The following is a 19,140-nucleotide window of genomic DNA, read 5'->3' on the forward strand; positions in this document are numbered from 1 at the left end:
AATAACAGACACAGAAATCACTAGGGAAATCATATGTTCAGGTTTACGCAAATTGTTTTATGAAATCGGTTTTCAAATGTTTATAATAGTATATAAGTATGTCAGAAGTTTGAATAAATGAAATATGACAGAATTCAATAGAGAAATTAAACAAAATGAAGCAATAAAGAGAAAGAAAACGCAACATTCTACTCCTTTTGTCATCGGCCTCCTACATGGAGGCATACAATGCATAAAAAATGCGTACAGTGGTAATGAATATTTACTAGCGTGAAACAGACTTACTACCGACATGCCGGGATATAAATAAACAAACAAGAAAAGAGAACATAGCAGCCAGTGATTTGAATGAATCAAATCAAAGGCTAAGCAACAAATTGTATGTCTGAATGGGCTAGAGACCGAGAATTGTGAACCAGATGGTCGTTCCGTTGATTCTACGCCAACTTAAAACATCTTTGGCGTGGGTTTTCGGTGCACTTTCCGTGGGCTTGGCTCGCGCACCGCGGATGCCCTGAATTTATTCATTTTTAGTACGGAGAAAATGGTGCATCGCTGAGAGGTAAAGATATGATACACTTAATCAAGGAAAATCGTAACTTAATATCGGTATCTTATATAAAATCGATGTGATACTACGAAAACGAGCAATCTATAAATAAATTGAGAATTTTAAGAAATCGAGAACACGTGTCGCATAATTCAAATGAAGAACTGAATTATAATGTTAAATGCAAGAAACAAAAAATAAAAGTACTTTGGAGAATTGTTAAGTGAAACTTTGGTAACTAAAATAATTTATTTTGAAGCTATTTTTATTGGAAATTAACCGCAATTTTAGTTTAAGCTACATTTATTTTGATATTTTGATTTCCTCTTCGCAAATCGTTCTCAAAATTTTAAAATAAGTAGAATAGTAAATGACATGATCCATTACATGACATTTAACAATCTCCATGGATAAGGGACTGTTTACAAATAATATTAAAATTCTTATGCTGTTTTTTTTATTTATGACGGTGGCTTTGGGGAATTAAAAGCAGTATATCGTCGCTGTGAAATTAAAGTGGCATAAAAGCAAAACAGACATTTTCAACAGAGTGTTCCAAAGTTTTTACAATAAATTTTCTATCGCTTAGAAACACATCCGTTTATTTCACACTAGAGCTACGATTTGCATGAATAAAATTATGAAAAGTCTTTCTTCTTGAAGTATTTGAGCTCACAGTTTGCAATTTCTGTGACCTCTCTTTTTCCTACTGATTCATCTCAGATGTAGCAATGCACAATTTTGTCGCCTATTAATTCCGTAATTGTAAAGTTATAAACAAATTGTTTAGATATGTACTCTACGGATGAAGCTTGGCCTGTGGATAAGAGAGCACTTTCCCTTTTCTTTTTCTTTATATTACACAGGATTATTTTTTGTGTTATTGTAAATTAGACAAACTCAATTTGTAGAAACTCAGGTCGTATGATTGAAAAATAGATCGGTATCCTGGGAGGTTTGTGTGCTTCTTTGCCTTCAGGTAATCCCTGTTAAGTTCGGCGAGGGATTAGGCACCACCAATATACTCCCGTAAAGTTTCAGATGTACAATAATGACTCGGAATCGTTGGAATTTTTGTCTATGTTATAACAAAACCATGTTAACTTGAGACAGTTAACATGGTCTTTTTATATTGTAGTATTGTCACAAGTTCTGTACAGTGTATTATACAGAATACAATTCCCTATTAATGATTGTCCATTTGCAATTAACCCTCTAATTTCAATATATATATATATATATTGTCATACTTCTTCTTTCCCAACCAAAGAAAAAAATAAATTAAAAGATCCATCGAAATAAAATTTTAAGATATCATTATAAACAAAATGTATATAGTAATTTAAGATAAGATTTAGTGTAGATAAGAATAGAAACTTGTTTGGCAAACGACTTTTTCCGTTTCCAACAAAATTATCAAAAAACCCCTTTGTGTAGAATTAGAAGACATTTTACCTGTAAGTTAATCTTGTCATTGTTTGTGTATTAAATTACCATATTCTAATCTTTGGAAACAGGTATAGATTGTGTATTAACAGACTGAGGATAGAAAAATCAATTTTTATTTATTCTTTTTATGTAACAGTAATTTGGTCTTCCCAAATGATACACAGAATTTTTAGAAAAAACATTAACAGGAGTAAACAAGATTTGAGCTTTTGATTGGATAGTCGTTTTTGAATGGTAATGGGGTTAGCCTGATTAGGAGACGGGGAGAGGCAGTTGTAATTTGGCCATCGAAGGAAGCAGTCGTTTGTGAGAAGATAGGGTGTGGTTCGTGAGTTTGGATACCGGCATTGTGAAAGGAAGTGAATATTTTTGCAGAAGGAGATAACAAGTAGATTAAAAGAGGTCCTTGTATCTACCGTGGGCATTTTGTGAAGTATATGTGAAAGTAGTTTTACGGCATCAAGTTGACAAAAGAAGGTCCTTGTATCATAAATAAGTAGCTGAGTTTTTGGAGAAGTTAATCAGGTGTTTTTGTGTAATCTGCAGGAGGTTCACATCGAGGCAAAGAGGAGAGATCACATCGTTGAGGAGACTGGACTTTTCTGGGTATGTGCCAACATACAATTCAATAAGAAAAAAAAGCTGTAAGTGTTTTGTACAATTGAAATTGGTATCTGTGAAGGGTCTGTGTTGACATCATGGTCATTATCATTCAAATTTAAAGAATTGAGTTTTGTTTGACTAATCAAAAGTTACAATTTTGTTGTTTTTTGTTTCAAGTAAAGGAAAGTTTAAGTAAAATTGGTTTTCACTTATTATAAATTTATGTAGATTTAAAATCTTATTATTATAAAAATTTCATTTATTTTCTTGTATGCTGATTCATAAGATAACGGCAGAAGTTGAAAATTGTTTTATTCCTTTTTTATATAAAATAAAGATTACTTAATTTTTGTAATATACTATTTTCTTTTATTATTATCCTTCTTCTCTATCTCGATAAAGGACAACTAGAAAATCTTTGAATCCATCGAACACAGGTAATATAAGGAGTCTCTTTTTACATTTGATATGACAATTAAGTTATAATTCTTTTATTGGCTCAATAAATTAAAATCACAGTCAAAATAAACAATCATAACAATATATATATATATATATATATATATATATATATATATATATATAATAATATAATATATATATATATATATATATATATATATATATATATTACGTTTTTTTGTTTCTGTTTCTAAATTTTATTAAACAACTCTACCAAGAAAGTAATTGATTAATCTTTTTTAAAGATAATTAAAAATAATTCATATCTTCGCATTTAAATGAGTAAAACGATTGATTTATTATTTATTATGCAGAAAACATAAAAAACATAATACATAAATTTACTAATAAATTTTATGCAATAAGAACTTACCTTGTATTTACAAGTCTTGTATTTGGAAGCTTCGCCTGGAACGAAAAAAATTATAATCAATCCTAATAAACACTACCTAAAAGAATAATTATAGAACCCGAATGCCACCCGCAATGGCATCTTAAAAACTAATTTAAATTACATTGTTCTTGATTGCTTCTTGATTAGATGAAAATATTATGAAACAGAAACTGTAGACCGACTAAATGCTTGAGGTCTAATAAATCTGATTAACCGTCAACTGTTTCTTAATATCTTGATAAACAAATTGAAACAAGAACTACCGCTGCTCCTTTGGTCGGTAGATACAATAAAAAGAGTTATATGATGAGACAGCACAAATCGTCGATGGTGGAAATATTGAATAAACAATTTTATTCGTACTTTACGTAACTTTGCCTTTAGAAATTCGACTTCCAAGAAAATAAAAAGATAATGACTACGACAAAACGCAGACGATTATTAAGGACGTATCTGTTAAGTATTTATAATAAATGGTGGATAAATACTCCAGTCGTCAGAGACGAAAATACCACTTCTTCTCCTTTAGGTACCGTCTCCTTTAAGGAGGTTGATAATCATCACAGCTATTTTCACTTTTGAGATTGCAGCTCTGAACAAGTACGGAACTGCAATTATATTACTTTCTCAGATTGTGTAGCCAAGAGATGCGTCTTCTTCCAATACTTCGTTTCCCTGTATTTTTCCCTGCATTATGGTTTGTAGCAACACATATTTATCCCCTTTCATAATGTGGCCGAGATATTGTAACTTTTTTATCTTAATTCATGATTTCCATTTCCTTTCTCATCTTTCTGAGGACCTCAACATTTGTTATTCACCAATTCACCAATAATGTCTTGGAATTTACCTTTTCCTAATTTGGCATTAAAATCCCCCATTGTTATTGTTATATCTCTATTATTGGTCCAGTGCTTTTTTAATGTTATTGTAAAACTCTTCTATTTCATTTTCATCTTTATCATCAGTAGGGGTGTACACCTGTATTAAGATATTAAGAGATCTATGCGCTGTTTGAGCTGTGATCATTAACACTCTATCCGATATAGGAACAAAACAAGTTAGAGTCTGGCAAAAACTGTGATCAACCACTATCGCGACGCCAATATAGTGGTGAATATCTTCATTTCCTAAGTAGTATATTTTGGCACCGTCGACTTCGCCAGATCTAGGCCATCTGGTCTCGCTTTGTCCCATTATATTGATTTTAAGTCGCCTTATCTCATGTATTACACTGAGGATCTTTCCTGCTTTATATAAAGACTTCACATTCCAGGTACCTATCTGCAGTTAGTTTGTATTTTTGTGCCTGACGCGGGGTTTTCGCATGTTGGCGACCTAGGAGGCCCCGCGGTCTAACTGAGAATTGCCTCCCCTGCCGGATCTTGGTATCCGATGTCCATGATCAGTAGTTGTAAAATTGTTATTTATAATAGCCATGATAATTGACAAGAGATATATATTTAAAGACCTTTAATGTAGTGGTTTCTCGTTGCCTTCTACATCCTTCTGCCGTTGACCACTTATTTGGTTCATCCGCCTTTGGAGTCAATTTCTCGACTCCAGGACAAAAGAGTGCCCTATCACTTACCAACTCATCCGCCCGTAGCCATTGGTCAGTAAGTGGGAGATGTTGCCCATCTTCCACCACGTGGAGGTTGCAGATTTGGATTTTTCTTTCATTGGGATTAAGACTTTTCGGCATTTCATAATCCCTCCAGAGCTTTAGAAGATCTAAATACCACTAAACCTCTCAAAATCATACAAACAAGCTGAATTTTGCCAAGAATATCAATTTTGGGAGTCCAAAAAGATGCATAAAAGTTTACTACTTTTACCCTCGAGGTTCTCTATAAAACACCCCTCAAACGGGGGAAAAACGAAAAAAAACTCGATTTACCACGAAGATATACGTCGTAGACAAAATGTTTCAAATAAAAAATGTAACAATAAAATTAATTACTGTTATTGACCGATCACTATGAAATTTACATTCATCATCATCATCATCACTGGTTCGACAACCCTTTTTGAGTCTTGGCCTGTTCCAGGATTCTTCTCCATTCTAATCTGTTTCGTGCTTTTTTTCTCCAGTTTTTTACTTTTGAAATTTACATTACTAGAGCCTAATTTTAGAAACGTCTAGCATGAAATTTTGGTTTTGAGTTATGGCAAAAAATGAGACATATTTGAAATATGCCTAAAAACGCTGAATTTAAACTTTTACATTACAAAAAATCTAAAACGTTTAAAACTACTTATTTTCGATACCACAACTAAGTTTTTAGAAATTATACAAATTTAGCTACAAATTCTACCTAATACCGTCTTCCTAGAGACATTTCCCGTGATATGCGATGGTTTTGTAATGTAAAACTTTAAAATCTGCGTTTTTTAGGGTATATTTCAAATACCTTATATTTGCTGCCCAAATTTAATGCGTTTTTAAGAACAGCTGAAAGTATAAGTGGAAAGGATATACATGAAAATATCGATATACTAATAAAGAACTAAGTAAGAATAAAATATGGGTTGACAAATAAGCGGCAGGCATATTTTGACCACAGGACATTATTGGATGCCATATGAAACGGTACTCAGATTAACAACACGTACAACGCCGTCAGTTAACGAGAATAGAGTCGAATCAGTAGAATTTTTCGACCTACTCAACTAGAAAGACTCTTTCAACCAGAATACCATTGGCCTCTTTTCCTATAAAGAAGACCAGCGTCGAAATCTTGGCGTGGTGTCGCATTTAAAAAGAGAATCTTTGACGAGCTCCAAGGTAAGAAATTGCCAGTTTGGTGAAAATTGTAACAATTGTGCCGCTGATAAAACACGACTAGCATAATCAGAGGGGTTTTGAGTAGAAGGCACATAATGCCGAGTAGAGCGTGGTATCAGTTCTTGCATGTGTTTAATACGATTGGCAATTTATGGGTAGAAAAATTAGCCCAAGGGAGCGCGATCGCCGAATCAGACCAGACATGAAGATCGGACAAAAAACTCTTTGACAGATGTGACTAGATCAGCCAACAGTACGTTTGCTAAGAGCTCTGATCTTGCGATAAATGGTGTTGTGTAGATACTACTAGAAATGTAACATTAAGTTAAAAAGTAAATAGGTAGTTAGAATATACCAGTAATAAAAATATTAAATGTAAAATATTTAAATATATTAAATTGTGGACAAGAGTAGATCAAGAGGGACTGACTGAAGCTATAAAACAATGAAGAAAGAGTACTTCATATTATATCATTACCGGATCAAGTATATTATACCATAAGCAAACTAAAAAATAGTTTCTAAGATGCAATGGACATGATACAAAGAAATGAAAAAACGGTAATTTTTGAAGATCTTGACACACTCATTCTTCTTCTTCTCATTGCGCCGTCTCCTTTCGAAGGTTGGCGATCCAAATGGCAATTGTAGTTTTGGAAACTGCTGCGAACATTTCGCTGTGGTGAACTACCGCATTTATTATATTTTGTAGTTCTTGGGCGTTGCTTGCTATTAAGACGGTATCATCAGCATATCTGATGTTGTCTATGCTGATTCCGTTAATCTTAATTCCGCCTTGGACCTCGTCTAATGCTTCTCTGAATATAGACTCCGAATACAAATTAAAGAGTAGCGGTGATAAGACGCAACCCTGTCTCACTCCTCGTCGGATTTGTATGTCTTCGGATGTTGTGTGCTCTATTTCAATTGTTGCCGTTTGGTGCCAGTATAGTTCTGAGATAATTCGCAAGTCTTGTTCGTCAACTCCAGTTGTTCTCAGAATTTCGATCATCTTTTGATGGTTAACGCAGTCAAATGCTTTTCGATAGTCAATAAAACATGCATATACATCTACATTCATGTCTCTGCATCGTTGCGTTAACACATTTAAAGCAAAAAGAGCCTCTCGTGTTCCCAATCCGTTTCGAAATCCGAATTGAGTGTCACTCATCTGGAACTCGCACTTCTTGTAAATTCGTTTATGGATAATTCTGAGAAAAGTTTTAAGGACATGAGACATCAAGCTTAATATTCGATAATCATCGCATTGTGAGGAATTCGATTTTTTTGGTAATGCTACGAATGTTGATTTTAGCCAGTCTGTATACTTTGATAATAAATAACGCAGCGAGTGTAAGAAAAGAAAAAAATAAAGTAAATGAGATTAGATAGGAAATTCGTACATAAGTACATGTTTGTATAGGTCCATGTATTACAAAAGAAGAAATATTACATGCATTAAAATCAATGAAGAGTGGGAAAAGCCCTGGACCTGACACGCTTCTTATAAAAATCATAAAAATTCTAGATGAGAAGCACTTGATGTTTTAGTGACACTCTTGAACCAAATTTATAGTTCAGGCGTATTATCCAAAGAGTGGTTAATGTCGATTTTTATTTGTCTCCCCAAAAAGAAAAACGCAAGAGAATGCAGCGATTACCGCACTATTAGCTTGATGGTGTGCTAAAGTTACTACTAAAAGTCATCCATAACCGAATGTATCACAAACTGGACGTTAATGGAACGCGTGAATTTTTTTTTCACTTAATAGACTGATACAAAGATGCCTTGACATCAATCAAGATATATACGCATGTTTTATTGACTATAATAAAGCATTCGATAAAGTAAAACATAAACAATTAATGAATGTCCTGAAATCAAAGAAGATTGACTACAACGACCTCGGGATCATATCGAATTTATACTATAAACAGCAAGCAAAAGTACGTGTTAACGAACAGCTGTCAGAAGAAATTGAAATTAGACGTGGAGTGAGGCAGGGATGCGTATTAACGTCAATTCTTTTTAATGCCTACTCCGAAGAGATCCTGAAAAACTCTCTTGAGGGTAAAACAGCTGGAATAAAGTTAAATGAAGTTCCCATTAACAACATTAGATATGCGGACGACACTGTGATCTTAGCCGAAAATATTGTAGATCTTCAGAGACTGGTGACTAGAATAGCGGAGTATGGAAAAGAGTACGGTCTAACAATGAATGTCAAGAAGACGAAATTTATGAGAATATCGAAAACTCAAAGAAATAACGGGAATCTTCTAATACACGGAACCAACGTCGAACAAGTGGACAAATATGCATATCTGGGAACAATGATTAACTCCCCAAATGATTACATTTAGTAATCAAAAGAGATCAAAATCAGAATAAAAAAAGCTAGAGAAAATTTCAACAAAATTAGAAGAGTGCTATGCACAAGGGATTTAAAATTGGAACTAAGAGTTAGATTGGCAAGGTCCTATATTTTTTTCGACTTTGTTTTATGGAATAGAATCTTGGACATTGAATGCGAATCAATGAAAAAACTGGAATCATTCGAGCTGTGGGTGTATAGAAGAATTCTGAAAATATCGTGGACAGAACACATCACAAGCAAAGAGGTTTTGAGAAGGATGAATAAAAAAATAAAAATTTTAAATACAATTAAGACAAGAAAATTGGAATATCTCGGACATATTACACGTGGAGAGAAATTCACCTTGCTCCAACTGATTATGCAGGGAAAGATCCAAGGAAAGAGAAGCATAGGGACGCGTAGAATGTCATGGCTTCGCAACCTGAGAGAGTGGTACGGATGTACATCAAACGAACTTTTCAGAGCAGCCGTCTCAAAAGTCCGAATAGCTATTAATATGAATATGATGATTGCCGACCCCTGCCGCGGAGATGGCACTTGAAGAAGAGGAAGATATGTTTGAAAGGAGAGGAGATACAGCTGAAACAACAAAGTGGTTTGAATTACAGAAATGAGAGCTGAGTGAAAAGATCACTTGTTTGGAAATAATTAACAGATAGGATACCAAATACACAAACAAGAGATCTGTGTAAAACACAGTTATTATACGATGGCACAGGGAGACAAAACGAGGTACGAGACCTCGAGGAAGACCTTGAAGAGATCGCGAGATCTTATAAACATCAGACAACATCAGGCCTAAGGTTTAATAAAAGAAATAGTGGAAGAAAAGAAATGTCTTTATTTTATATTTTTTTTATTAAAAATAAATCCAAATAATAGTGCTCCTAAACATAAATATTTCTTATGTCCTCATTGTATTCTACGCCGCTGTGCAAACTGGTCTTCCATTAAAATTTTCCGAGTGGTTTATGTGCTTCCAGCTTGTAATTGTGACATTATGGGGGAGATACTAATAACAATATCGTGTAATGTGGCCTTTGGCTTGGACACGCGTTAAGTCACTGAATTTATTATTGAATTTATTTGTTCCTTATTCAAATAAACGAGTTATACTCTCTTGTAGGTATTATTCGTAAGAACATCGGTAGCAAGGACATTATGGATTTTTAGTAATTGACCAACATGTTAAATGTGGGCTTTGTTTTACAACAAGACGGTGCACAATGGTTGGATTAATAAAGAATATTGTTTAGAGGAGTATTTTTTGAACCTACTACTGCGTAATATGACTTCATAGAAGCATGGAGGAAAGAGGTAGATAATAGCTATTTGTATAACAAGGGAGCAAAGTGCTACTTTTCCTCCCGAGAATGAAACTTCATATATTATTATCACATACTATTTCTCCACCTTTCTTAAATACCAAGTAATTTTTTTATTTTTAAATAATTTATTTATATAAATAAATAACAAAATTTATTAGAGAACTAAAACTAACAAGTAGGTAAAGTGTAACGATATAATGTGCCTACCACATTGGGTGTTAGTTGTAACAATATATAATTGCTTATAAGGGGCTGAAAGTGGGGACTGAGCAATTGCTGGGCTGGAGATGAGGTAAGCAAACAAACTGAAACGTTTGCGAATGGCTACTCTTGTTTTGTTTGTAGAGCTGGGGTCAGGGAGGTACTGGAAGGGATAACTACAAAGAAAGAAATCAAAAAAATACTTACAGAGATTTCCTGGGCAACAAACACAAGAAGGTTCCTAAACTATTTAAATTGCTTGATAGAAAAAACGGCTTTTCTTTCGTTGTATCACTGGATGGTGCAGTTCCTTTAAGAAAGTTCTTGGGATTAGATACGAATCAAAACACTGCACACACAAACTGCAAATAGTCTGGAGTGACCCATGGGAACACAAAATGAACAAATCTTAGCGAGGTCAAACACTGTATCGGGCTTCGGATTAGTCTGGATGACAACAGAACTGTTCAAAATTCGGCCGCTCAATTCCTGCTTAAAAACATGTGAATTTCTCAAAATGTTGGAAACACTGTTTTAAAAATTCCTCACATAGGATACAGTACAACAAATCGGTGGCTAACTAACTCAACAAAGACTGCCAAACAGCACTCTAAGTTTCAAATTCACCTCTTAACTCAAAAATTTGCCGGTTTTGAAGAACTACATGCCGAGAGCTTACAGCTTATATCTCTTTCGAATCCAAACTCCAGACTGCCTCTCTTCGTCTCGAATTTATTCCTTTTTTTCTTAACCCCCAATCCAGTTTTCTCTGACAGCCAATCGGAACTCTTTTAATGGAGCTTTTTATTCGAGTATAAACCTTAAGAGTGCTGAGCTTTCAAAATTGCAGAGATTTATTTAATTTAAACGCAAATGTTATCTACGCAGTTAATATTTTTCTTAGATGTTTCGCAAAACACCTGGGTAAACAAAACTTATTATACACCAGCCAGGGGCGTATTAAATAAATTTTTATACATTAAATATTCGATAGTTATAAGGAAATTTTTTATGTAACAACAGTATAACTGTATTTTCATAATTGCGTCCTAAATATGTTTAATTTGTGGTTGGGGAATTATTTATATTAATGTTAAATGTGCAATTTTGAGCAGTGGTTATTTGAAAAGCACTAGAAGTGAGAGCTGGAGCCAACGTAGTTTTCGTGATTATTCACTAACACTTTTATTATACACTTGGTATCCCCAGAAAGTACTCGTATTTGGCTGATTACACTCTACTGCCTTAACTTTAGTGACTTCCATAATTTCGTCCGAAATTTTTTGCTTTTTTGCAAGAGATGGCTCTATATACCCTTCAGCGATATTCGTAGACTTCCAACCTCCGTGTTGCTTGAAAGAAAGAATATCTGCTGCAGAATTAGGAAGTAAACTTGCTAAGGTTCTTCGCCTTACGTACTTCTACAAAATTATGCAATTTTTATAGGAATTTTTTGCGGTATTTTTTCAACCATTTGTTTGATACATTTTTTTGCCCTCTAGCAGATACATAAACGTGACTGATTCATTTTAGGACGTAACAATATATATTTCCTATAAAAGTCAATATAATTAGTGCCATTCCCCGGTGAAGCATTGTGTACAAACGTTTTCTGCATATTTGTTGTAGTGTTTGATATATTTACTATTAAAATTGAACCTTTATATTCAACATCTGTAGTGACCATTTTAAAGAGCTCGTCACACCTGCATTCTCCCGAAATTTCAAACCTACATCTACAACGCTAAGTGAGCGGCACATCAACTAGTTGAGTTACCAGAACTTATATGTCAACGTTGCGGAATTATGAATATAGACTATTTCTAATACAATATTTGCCGTTATTTTTTTAATATAATTATTTAATTCTTGGAAATATCTGACCTTCATTTATAAATAAATATTATCGGGGACTTCTAGTAAAAATTTATTAACCTCCTCTCTGGAGAAGGATTTTGCCTTATTACCTTTATGTCATTGGTTTTCTTTGTCTTTTCAAGAAAGCAATTAATTTTGGGTATTTAATATTCACATTTTCTTTTATTTCAAGAATGGTACGTATCATCGAATATTTTTACCACAATATAAAGGCTTTTAATGTATTTGCTAATATCGTAAAATGCTCTAAAATAACATTTTCTAGTCAGTACGAATATGCTTTTTTTATGCTCATTGCTTAAAATATAAATACTGTTTTTCGTACTTTTCTTTGGAATTTTTGGGGTAATAAATATTGTATTGTTACATTAACTTGTTTCAAAATATTTGGCGGTGTAGTATTATTTTTTTTTAATTCGCTTGAATCACTTATTTTTAAATACTATTTTATATTTTGTAGATATATATTATGTGTACACGCTTTGAAACTACTAATCTGTCAATAGACCATTAGATTAGATTATGTGAGGTCGTTAAGGCCATGCGGCCTCACCGCACTTCGACCTATAGTGATCTTTTGTACATACCTTAATCTAGTTAAACTCTAGAATGCCAATACTTCTGATGAAGTTGATTAGCTTCCTAGGTGACTTGTTTTCTGTGTTAGAGGACGCCAGACTGACCTCTTCTAGGAATTTTAGTCGTTTTCAGAACAACGCTACGCAATTGCATAGTATATGCTCTGCCGTTTCTTTTTCATTGTGACAGAAACAACAGTTCTCACTATCTGATTTTCTCATCTTCTTGAGATGATATCTCAAAGGGCAGTGACCAGTGAGAAGACCAGTGACCATTTTGATATCTTTTTACTCATTTCGAGAAGGCGGTTTGTTGCAGTAGGCGACACTTTTATGAGCCTTTTTGCTTGCCTTTGTCCTGGTGTGTTAGACCAATATGATCTTAGTTGATTGAGTTCCCAGGTATGGAGTTCCTCTCTGATGTGGCTTTTCGATAGTCCACAGAAGGGTTCCGGACCCTGGAATGGGGTATTAGCTCCTTCGTTTGCGAGGCTGTCAGCTTCCTCATTTCCTGCAATTCCCTTGTGACCTGGCACCCACATCATAGTTACATTGTTGCGTTCCGCCAGCTTCTTGAGAGATTGTTTACAGTCCCAAACCAACTTTGACATGTAAATGACTTTAGAGCCTTTAAGACGGCTTGGCTGTCTGATAAAATAAAGACTTTTGCTCTACGGGTGTCTCGGTTGAGACATTCTTGGGCACTTATGTTTATAGCATGTATTTCTGCCTGGAAGATAGTTGGGGCGTTTCCAAGAGATTTAGATAGCCTGAAATTGGGCCCAGTAACTCCCACTCCTGCCCTTTTATCTATCTTAGATCCATCCGTATACCATACGAGTGAACCTTCTTCCACTTTTGGTTCAATTTCTTCACCCATTTGGTGGTTTTTTATGACAACTTCAAAGGGTGTTTCAAAGTCGAATTTGACTGGCATAGGATCTGTCGGCATGTCCTTAGAATCCAATCAATCGACCATAGGATACTATAAAATTTTAAATCATAAATTCGAGTAAAAGTAATTTCTCCCTAGGGAGAAAAAGTACGACTTTGCTCCCTACAGTAATTTATGGTTAGTGTAAAAAAGGAACGAGGTGTTGTAGGTGTGAAATAAAAAGAAAAGAAGGAACTATGGTCAAAAATAAAGTATCCTACTAGGAGATATCATGTGGAAAGCAGAAAATTGCTGGTTATATTTTTTCTTTTCTTTTTTAAACAATGAAAAAAATGTAAAAACACACAAAAGACTGTACAGTTGGACTCGACAAGAAATACATTACAAAAATTGACTCGACCATTTGTACTGGATTTGAAGAGCAGATTCTGCTACTTCATCTACTACTATTTCTGCTTCCATCTGCTATTTCGTTTTTTATATTTTTTTTTAGGGAAACATGTTACTCTGAAAAGTACAAGGAATGAAAACTGATAAAGAAGTTGTATTTATTGGCAAAGCATTTGTTAGCATATTTTTAAAAGAATTGGGATTTAAACATAAAACGGACAATAATCGAAGAGCATTCATTAACCGCACCAATATTGCTGCTTAAGAGCCAAGTTTGACTACAATAGGAACTACTTACAGGACCTTAAAGAATGGGACTAAATCAGAATTATTGTATCCAGATGTCATTATTTTTGTAATAGTTATATGAGTGGGGTTGACTTCGTTGACCAAAAAGTTATAACACGTGACTTGAACGGAAAATCAAACAAATGATGGCGCAAAGTATTTTATAGAATCCTATTTAGAGCAGTTGTATATTTGTGGATTATCTAGCAATAATTAATATATATAATAACGGACTTATTACGGCTATCGCCGCTTTTCCGCCCCCAATTTCCATCTTTTTCTGTCATATGCAGTTGCCTCTTCTAAGTCTCTTGCCGCCATTACTTCATCAATATCGTTGCGCCAACTTCTCTGTGGTCGTCCTATCTTTCTTCTTTCAGGAGGGATCCATTCCAGTACTCTTCTAGGCCATTTGTACTCTGGCATTCTTTTAACATGTCCGAACCAGATTCAGTGTTTTCTTTCTATGTCATCATTGATATTTCGCTCCATTTTCATTTCGTTTCGTATTTGTTCGTTTCTAACTCTCTCCAGCTTCGATCTACCGCAGCTTCGTCTTAGATAATCCATTTCTATCGCCATAAGTTTGTTTCTATTAACTTTGGTGACGTCCCATACTTCCGAACCGTAAAGTGTAATACTTTGGACTATCTACCGTAAATGTGTTTTTTGGTTTCTCGTCGAATTGTTTTTTGCCAGAGAAGAGAGTTTAAGGCACGGGTCGCTGCTCTGCCTTTGTTTATTCTTTCCCTGATTTCATCTGCGCTATTTCCCTTCTTGTTGAAAATGACTCTCAAATATTTGCAGGATTGCACGCCTTTGATTTTGTCTTTTGCCTTTGATTTTTGTGAGAGATATTCACATTTTGTCATATTTATGTTTAGACCTACCACCTCAGATTCTTCTTGCAGTTTTCTTACCATATAGCTAAGATCGTAGCTGTCTTCGGCAATTACTACCTGGTAATCCGCAAAGAAAAGTGTATATAGCGTGTTTTCTTCTACCGTTATTCCCATGTTTCTACATTTTTTTACCCATTTCACTAAGGATCTGTTCAAATAGTTTTTAAATAAGGTGGGTGATAGACAGCAGCCTTGTCTTAGTCCTTTTGTTGTTTGAAAAGGAGAGGTGATTGCTTGTCCCATTTTAATTTTTTCAAAGTTTTGTTCGTAATATTTTTGAGTGGCGTTAATAGGGTTTATTTTCAAGTTACGCATTTCTATCCATAGTTGGGAGATCGGTACACTGTCATATGCTTTTTCCAAATCTATTAAAGCTATATAGGTTTCTCTATTTCTCTGCACTCGTTTTTCCATTGCAATTTTTAATGTGAAAGTATTATCCATAGTGGAGCGTCCGGCCCTAAATCCCGCTTGTTCTTCGGATTGTTTGTCTTTAATATCATTTTCTATCAGGTTTCGTAGTACTTTTGAGTATAGTCGGCCTATAGTAGCAATCGCTACGATCCCTCTATAATTTTTAGGATCCATCTTTGTGCCTTTCTTGTGTATTGAAGAGATATACGATTGTCTCCATTCTTCTGGCAATAATTAATACATATTAAAATCCTTCTTATTTATACTGTACCACTGGCTGAACAAATAATGGAAAAATATAAGCTAAAAACTATGGTAAAAAAAACATATTATTACAAAATGTGCTCCAAGATTAAAATGTCAAAAAAAACATGAATAATGTAAGAGATCATCTACCTTCAGAAGGATATTTAAGAAGAACATACCACAAATGTCGTTGCAATAAATTCTATGTACAAATTTCGTCTTGAAGTTTCATTCATAATAAATCTTTTGCCTAAAAAATAATAAATTATACCTTATTTTGTCTTTTATTAATAATTACCTGCTCCTGATTGGAACAATATAATTCACTGAAAACATCTATTAGAACAAACGATCCCATAGCTATATATTTTTTCAAAATTATTAAAACAAAATTTATGGGTGTTTCAAACAAACAAAATTTAATAATAGATGGAACACTTTCATTAATTTATAAGAGAAATATATTTTGTGGTCAAAGGTTTAACTCATGAAATTTTATTTACTCGCTTAAAGTCGATCGTCTTTTCGATCATAAAAATGTGCCAGTTTATGCACATCTAATGTGCTTTATAATTTATTGTTATGCTGCACTGTACCGATTTATTACTGCATATTGTTCAAAATACGAACAGACCGATCTAATAAATGAAACAGTTTAATTCTCGAATCCTACTCTAGGAAAGTGTGCATTTAAATTTATTCACCTGCTAAACCACAAGAACAATCCATCTATAATTGACAGTAATTTAATTAATTATCATCTCCGATCACATTTAATGACCTTACTTAATAGACAAGTACATCTGTTATTCTTTACATTAACGCGGCGTTGCCAGTGAAACTAAAATAAATTGTATGGTTTTACTTGAAACGAAAATATTTTAATATTTAGGAGCATTTTGCAGTTAAAGGTTCTGTTTTTAGATCATTTAGTAAGGCTTTAGTAAGTATAGTAAGAGCCATTCCGGTGTACTTCTTGGAAAACACACTCGGAGAGGGTAGTTCTCAACCTCAACACGGCTCGTTCCAATGGCTGATAGGGAAAGTTCTACAGATATGTGGAACACGTGTAAATAAGGCTTTGCCAAATAAACACCCGCGGATCAACTGAGAGCATAGGGCAGCCTGAACATAGATATTTTAGGATGCAGTGATGTTCGATGAACAAATTCTGGAATAAGAATTATAGATGAACACCATACCTATTATTTTGGAGACGACAGAAGAAGAAACAGAAATGGCGTAGCGATAATAGTAAAACGGGAAATAGCTAAAGCAGTAATAGGATTTACGCCCATATCAGAGATGTGCTATTGAAAATTTACTCAAGTCCCTCTAAGATAAACATCGTTTAGGTCTACGCACCGACATCAGAATGCACTGAAGAAGAAATAGAAAATTTTTATCGGACTCTAAAAGACTCTCTAAATATGAACAAAAAACATAAACTTCCTATTATCATGGGCGATTTCAATACCAAAATAGGACAAAGTACAGTCGAGAATATTGTGATGTCATATGGTCTTGGCATGAGAAACGAAAGAGGAGAAAGACTGATTCAATTCTGCCAAGAGACGGATCTGGTGTTAACGAATACACTTTTTTAAATTGCACCCAAGAAGGCTTTACACATGGAAAGCACCCAGTGATATCCCAGGGAAAATCATAAGAAATCAAATTGATTTTATCAACATAAACAAAAAAAAATCTATCACCTCAACAACAATATAACCAGACGCAAATGTCTTCTCAGATCACAGTCTATTGGTTGTAAATATCAACATACGACTTAAAATAATTCATAAGAAAATGGGACCCAAGATAAATATAAGACTACAAAAAAAAATGACATCCAGGAAAAAGTAAAAACAGAGATTAATAAGAATTTTGCGAAAATATTTGAAGACACTACTAGAGACATAGAAGAACAGTGGAACGACATGTAGACATCTATTACCACAATTTCGCATAAATATCTGAAATCAAAAAGAGAAAAAAAGCAAGAATGGATGATAAATAAAATATTGCAGATGATGGAAGAGCAAAGAAAATTAAAAGGTAGAAATGACAAAGAATACAAAAAGTTGCATAAGACTATACTAAAGAAGGTAAAAGGAGCAAAAGAAGCATGGCTGGCGGAGAAATGTACTAAAATTGAAACACTACAACACAAACCTAACGATTTCCATATGCACAAAACAATTAAAGAGGTACTGAACACCAGAAAACAACACAATACAGACATAGTTGTAGACATTGAAAGCCAGATTGTGACTACCATTGAAGATATATTACGAAGGTGGAAAAATATATGCAAGAATTATTCAAGGATGCAGCACGAAGTCTAACTGAACAATCCCTACGGTCCAGAAATAACAAACGAATAAGTAACTATGGCCATTAAGCGGATTGAAGATGGGAAATCACCAGGACTTGATGAGGTGCATGGTAAAATTTTAAAGACTGGCTACTGGCTCAATATTCATTGCATTTCCTAAAAACACCAACGCTAGAAAATGTGAAGAACATAGATTAATTAGTTTGATGAGCCATGTACTTAAAGTACTTTTTACTATCATTCACTCGCGCATATACACCAAATTAGAAGAACAACTGAATGAAGTGCAATTTGGATTTAGAGCAGGACTCGGAACGAGGAAAGCACTTTTTAGTAATTCAGAGAGACAGTTCTAGTTCAGAAAGTTCTAATACAGAGAGCCAGGGATGTGAACTGCAATATGTATTCTTGTTTCATTGATTTTGAGAAGGTATTTGGTACCCACATATTAGTCCCACATGGAAAACTAATCAGGACTTGATGGTAAGGATATAAGACTGATTTCAAACTTTTATCTCCAACAAAAAGCAACAGTACGATTAGAAAATGAACTGTCCGAGATTTTTACAGTCGAAAAAGGAGTTAGACTGGGTTGCATATTGTCACCGGCATTATTTAACATATACTCTGAAAACATATTTAGAGCCTTGGACGAATCAGAAGATGAGATTGTCGTAAATGGACAACTTATAAATAATATTAGATATGCGGACGATACAGTGTTGCTGGCAGATGGTGCTTAGGGGCTCCAAAGGATCATGGATAACGTTGTAGAAACATGTAACAAATACGGCCTAAAACTAAACTGCAAGAAGACAAAAATATTGATCATTACTAAGAACACCAACATAAACGCCCAAATTACAATAGGCGATACACCGTTAGAAAGAGTGAAAAAAATATGCTATTTGGACTGCAATATTAAGGATACTTGGGATCACAGCTACGAAATGAAAACTCGTATTGAAAAAGCCAGAAGCCAGAAACAGCCTTAGGAAGATTCTATGCAACTCATCTTTAAGTATCAATATACGCATAAGAATTCTTAGATGTTACGT

The sequence above is a fragment of the Diabrotica undecimpunctata genome, chromosome 4 (genome assembly GCF_040954645.1).
Source record: "Diabrotica undecimpunctata isolate CICGRU chromosome 4, icDiaUnde3, whole genome shotgun sequence".
NCBI lineage: Eukaryota > Metazoa > Arthropoda > Insecta > Coleoptera > Chrysomelidae > Diabrotica > Diabrotica undecimpunctata.